General features: G+C 37.9%; 1 non-coding gene across 1 annotated transcript; it reads left to right on the forward strand.

Moving 5' to 3' along the window:
• The first annotated feature begins 6,233 nt into the window (after positions 1-6,233).
• On the forward strand, positions 6,234-6,340 carry LOC132272115 (small nucleolar RNA R71). Its single transcript, XR_009469967.1, has one exon. It is a non-coding gene; the product is annotated as a small nucleolar RNA R71 (small nucleolar RNA).

Raw genomic sequence — 6,340 nt, forward strand, 5'->3', positions numbered from 1 at the left:
AGTGTGAAATGAAGAGATTTGGGCGAAATGGAGGTTTTCAAGCCTCGCCGGAGTCGAAGGAGGTAACCAGAACTTCGCCGGAAAGTTCAGAGGTTGCCGGAACTTGAAACCGAGGTCTCCTTGGTCTAAATCGCCGGAGACGATGTTTTTGATGGAACCCGAGCGAGATTGAGATCAAAGGAAGAGAAACAAGCTTGGTCGAATAGCCAAAAGCTTCGCCGGCTTCAATGGAAGTGGCGGTGATGGTGGAGCATCCTTAGGTTCTCACCAGCTTCGAAAGAGAGAGGTGGAGTGGTTTGGTTGTGGCTGGGGTAGAAAGAGTGAGATTGATTGAGATTGAGAGGAAGGGAGAAGATGGAGAAGCGGGGAGAGAGAGAGATGGGTTGGCCAAGAGGGAGAACAAAGAGAATAAGAGGGAAGAAGAGAGAGAAGAAAGAAAGAAAAAGAAAAAGAAAAATAGGAGAGGAGGGAGGAAAAGAAAAAAGAAAAAGAAAAAGAAAGAGAAATAAAAAAAAAAATAGGGTTAGAAGGTGAACGGCCAAAGTATTTCTCGGAATTTCAAAAGACACATTTTCGATCGATCGAAGGACTTCGATCTATTAAACACTTAACATCAATCGATCCAAGATGGATTTCGATCGATTGGAATGGACTTTGATCAATCAAAATGGAATATGAAAAGTCCTCAACCCAATGGGTTTGACCCATCGAAGTGGAATTTCGATCAATCGAACTGAGCTTCGATCGATCGAGACTTCACTGGAAGTGCACAAAATGAAGGAAATTGCCCTCAAGCTGGATTTTTCAACTCAACACATATCTAGATGACACAAGAAAACATAAAAACAAGAAATGAGGGAGGAATAGGGTTGGCAAACCCTACGAAACACACTAGTCTTTAACGTCTCTAGTAAGACTGTAACGACCCGGTCATTTTACTTCCTTTCTTTTTTTCGAAAATTTTCTTTTTTCGTCCTCTTTTCGTTTTTCACTTTTACTTGCATAACCTCATTTTTGTGCTCGGATTTGATTCCGGTTTTGCATACGTCCATGATATTTAAATTCCATGACATCTACATTTTTACTTTTGTAGAAATGCATATAATGTTTACTTTCTTTGTAAAAGCCATGAAAACAAGACTTTTTGTAATTATCCATAATTTGAGGGGGTTTTGGGTAATCAAGTAAAGTAATTATTTTTGTCTTAGGGACCATTTTGCAAATTAATTTAGAAGATATTTTCAAAAATGACCTTTTTGCAATTACTGAAAAATGTGACAAGTGTCACATTTCTATGGCGCCACTTGTTGATTTTGTAGTGGAACCACTTGGAGGCTTAATCTCATGACACATAGAGGGTGGAGATTCACCCACTTGTTGTCCTAGGATTGGTGCACTTGTTGGCATGGATGGTTGATAAGTGTAGGGGTAATATTTAATCTTGGAAGCTTACTTGGATTCATGACAAGTGTAGGACTCACCTTTAGTCTTGCATTAGTGTGTGTGTGAGAGGTAGTGCAAGAGCACCTAGTGAGTGGAGAAGCCCACCAATTTAGCTTAGGGTTTACACATTCTAATTCATTCATCACTTTCCTCTCAAGAACCCTAAGGAAGCCACCATTGGAGAAAAGCTTGACTAGTAGTTTTGACTTCATTTTTGGTGCCCTTTCACTCACTTTAGAACTTTGAACTTGTAATACTTTAGGTTCCTCCCACTCCCCTCTACAAAACCATTATTTGGTTTTTCATTTTTAAGCTCGGTTGCCTTGGATTCAAGAGGAACAATCCTCTTGTGAGGTAGGAGGTGTTATCATTTATCTTCCACGTAATTTAATTGTTCTTATAGTGATATCCAAGTTATATGCATGTCTTGTATTGAAATAAGAAATAAATGACTAATGGTAACTTGTATGAAATTCACTTTAGACTTGACAAATGGCATGACCATGACTTGATCCTTCTTGTATATTAATTTGGCATGATTTAAATGAGCTTTTAAATCTAGAGGATTAATTGATTTATGTTGATTTAAATTCAAATTAATCATACCATACTTGTAATTCATTTGTGACTTGATATAAAGCATGGCCATGAATTACTCCATGTCATATATTAAATTGGAATCATTTGGACAATTCTTGAAATTTAGAGAAATTACCTAGTTGGTCTACTTAATTTCTACCATGTTAAACTAATGATTTAGTCATGTAATCCATGGAACTCATTGTGTTTTATCACATGTCATGACTTGTTGCTGTACTTGTTGATTTTGGAAAATTGGGATATTATCAAGAACATGACTAGGCGAGGACTTGGTTCTAGTATGGGGGATTGTCCCTCTACAACTATAGTGCGCACTAGGGGAAGGTACCCATGGGTTAATAGCCCTAAAGTGATCTCAAGAGTACGGTTTTAATCCGGGCAATATCCAAGTATCCACTTTGGCTTGATTTCGCATTTAAATTCCAAGTTGTTAACTTTGTGACTTCACATCACATTGTGCTATGTTGAAAGTTCTAATGTCACTTTGATAGCATGAATTAAATTGTATTGAATTGCAAACTTGGTACAAAGATAAACCCATGCATTCCCTACGAGTAAACTTATTTACTCACCCCTAAGTTACTGGGTGTTTTTCAGGTAAAGAAGCCATAATGTGGTATGCACAACAATCTTAGACTTGCTAGACTACTTGGAATATTTTTTTGCTATGTTAGAATATGCACATGTTAGCATATCTTGTTCCATTTTGCTTACTATGTCAAACACTTGTGTTTATTGTTCAAGTCATGTAATGTGCACTTAAGTGCACCTTTTGGTACTTATTTTGAATGTGTAATATGTGGCCAAGAGCCAATTTATATTTAGATTCACCTTTATGCATTATTCATGGAAACTTGCTTTTAAAGGGGGCAATAAAGAAACCTAAGGTTTTTAGGCATCATTTTTGCATTGGGAGGTATTTTGGGGTTATGAGTTTTCATTTGAGGTCTATTTACTTTATTCGAGGTGTGGCCAAGGGCCAAACACCTTACCAAATTTTGCATATGCTCTTAGTCTCCATATTTTATGTTTTTAGACTAATTCTTATGAAATGGAGGTTTGGAGGGTCACTTTTTGCATTGAGTGTTTACGGAGGCCGTGAACCATTGGCACATGTCTAAATAGATATAATACATTTGCGTGCATATTCGTTTCAGCCTAGAAGTGCATTTGGGGTCAAATGTATGTTTGATGCAAATTCACATTTTTTGCCGTTTTGAGCCTAAACTGAGCATAAGGGCATTTTGGGGTTTTCACTTGAAAAATAAAGTTTTCTTTTGTCATGGTTGGCTAGAAAACATGATTTTGAGGGTAGTTTCTTCTTTGTGTTTTTCTCAAAAAGGCCCAAAAAGTCCTCAAAATTGCATTTCAAGTCAGCATTTCAGGTGCAGCCTACAGTAGAACGAGCGCTCGAAAGGGGGTTTGAGCGCTCTAACTTTGGGCAAAACTCTCGGGGCAATTTTCGATTGCTCGAAGCCCTTGCTTGAGTGCTCGAGGTACTGTTCATGGGTGTATGTGTGTCTTGGTTCAGCACTGCACCTCCGACTTCAAATTATCATATCTTCTTTGTTTTAACTCCGAATCAGGCGATTCTTGATTCTAAATTGACCGCGTTGAAGTAAGCTTTCCATTGGTGCCAATTTAAAATTCAGATTATTCTTATAGCTCAAGATATTCAAGTTTTAGTAAGGTAGTGTCTGTTTTTGGTTAGAACCGGGATAGGGTTTCCCTTCTTTCGACTTTAGAACTTGATATCTTTGCCGTCTGGACTCCGAATCAAGTGATTCTTGAGTCTATCTTTATTAATTTTTCGTTATCTTTCCAATGGTGTGCACGGTGGCACCCATTTCAGTGTGAAATGACCATTTTGCCCCTAGGTTCATTCTTATCCATTTTTGAAATGTTGCTTCCGCATTTTCTTCCTTTGGGTTTCGTGACCTCGTTGAGGGCCACATTGGTGTCTTAGAGGAGTGTTGTATCTCTAAAGACCATTTTTCTATCCTTTGATTCTGCATTTTGGATCCGTTTTGGGTCATCACAGGACACACTAGGTTAAAAAATCCAGGGTCGTCACAAAGACGTTGCGCTCTTTTAGCCCGGATCAAAAATCTTGTTATGCATCCCCTCCTTAATGGGGTGAATAGAATTTTAAATCCCACCCAACAAACTATTCCCTAAGGAACTTGTTGGATTTGATTCAAATGAGATTGATGGTCCTTTGTCAATGCAATTCTTGGGCTTCCATGCCCTTCAACACTTGGTTTAAAAACATTTTTCTTTAAAATTTTTGTAGAAAACAAACCAATAGAAGTTTCAACATCAAGCAAAGATTCATTTTTTTCAAATTCACTTTCAAGACATTTTTCAACAACACACACTTTTTTATGTTTGTCCATGGAATTAAGGGTTGGATTGAAAATGTTTAACTTCACCTTCATGTGGCCAAATGAAATTTTCATTATCCCCGTCCTACAATTTATATTGGCATTAGCGGTTGCCAAGAAAGGACGGCCAAGGATAACGGGAATTTGGCTCTTAGGATTGGGACCGGTTCTGTATCAATGACAACGAAATCAACCGGGAAGAAGAACTTATCAATTTTAATCAATACATCCTCAATAATACCCTGGGGATTTTTAATGGATCAGTCGGCTAGTTGCAAAACTACTAACGTCGGTTTTAAGTCACCTAAGCCCAATTGAACATAAACTGAATATGGAAGAAGGTTCACACTTGCTCCTAAATCAAGAAGAGCCCGGTTAATAACATGATCACCAATAATGCAAGAAGTGGTAGGTGAACCGGGGTCTTTGAATTTTGGGAGGGTGTTATGTTGCAAAATGGAGCTTACTTGCTCGGTCAAAACAACTCTTTTTGGTGCTTGGCTTTTGTTCTTCCTCTTAATGGTGCAAAGATCTTTCAAAAATTTGGCATAAGCCAGAATTTGTCTAATTTCATCTAAGAGAGGAAGATTAATTTTCACTTGCCTAAACACTTCAATGATCTCATTGGCTTTGCTTTGTTGCTTTTCAAGAAAATTAGATCCTTTTAAGGCATCCGGAAAAGGAGCCTTAGGATCAAAAACTTTTTCAAAATCCTTCTTGGAAACATTTTCAACACTAAAATTTTTCAAATGCAATGAAGAAGGAATAGGATGTGAGACGGGACGGGTGTCAACTTTTGGTTGCACCGGTTCACTCTTTTTATTGGAAACACCTACTTGATTGTCAACAATTCTTTCACTCCTCAAAGTGGTCACCTCATTCACATGTTTAAGTGTGTGACCTTCCAAAGAGGAATTAGTTTCCACAACAAATTATTGTTTAGGTGGTGCATTTAAAGGCATTTTACCTTTTTCCTTAGCATTCAATGTACTAGCTATTTGCCCGACTTGGGTTTCTAGCTTTGCTATCGATTGGGAATGAGAATAAAGCAATTGGGTATTTGCCTCCAAAGTACCCAAAGTAGTCAAAACTTTTTCTTCAAATGCGGGACTCCTTGAATTTCCTTGAGAATATGAAGATTGGTTTGGAAAATGAGAGTTTGAGAATTGGTTACCATGTGATGCTTGGTAAGATGATCTATAACCTTAGGAACCTTGGCTTTGCATTGGGGGCGAAACATACTTGCCTTGAAAACCACTTTAGGGAAGGTTTGAGCCTTCCCTTTGGCTTTTCCAAGAGAAGTTTGGATGGTTCCTCCACCCGGCATTGTAATAAGTGCCATAGGGATTATTCCCTTGGTTAACAAAAGCCACATTCACTTGCTTATGGTGCTCACTTTGCACATGTCTATTGAGACAATTGGAAGTAGAATGTAAAACACTAGAACAAGTCATGCATGATTTGTTGGAAGTATGATGACTATGGCTAGGGGAGGAAGACACTTGATTCACCGAATTTTGGTTGATAAAAAATTTATCAAACCTTTGAGATAAGGATTTCACTTCGGCGACAATATCATTGGAATTGTCAACTTGATACAAGCCGACATTCTTCCTTCCACCTAGATTTCTACCATTTTTGGATGATAAGGATTGATGCATTGAATTCTCACTCATGCTCTCATATAGATGTCATAGATCATCATCATACCTATCAAGATAAGAACCACCCATGGAAGTATCAACCATACCTTTAAAATTATCCGACAAACTTTCAAAGAAAAATTGAACCAATTGCCACTTAGGAATGTCATGATGTAGACACTTCCTAAGCAAGTCATTTAAACGCTCCCATGCCTCATGATACAATTCATCTTCCCCTTGAGAAAATTCTCAAATTGAAGTTCTCATTGC

The sequence above is a fragment of the Cornus florida genome, unplaced genomic scaffold (assembly GCF_030987335.1).
Source record: "Cornus florida cultivar Cherokee Brave unplaced genomic scaffold, ASM3098733v1 CherokeeBrave_3.0.0_Hap2_Chr08, whole genome shotgun sequence".
Taxonomy (NCBI): Eukaryota; Viridiplantae; Streptophyta; class Magnoliopsida; order Cornales; family Cornaceae; genus Cornus; species Cornus florida.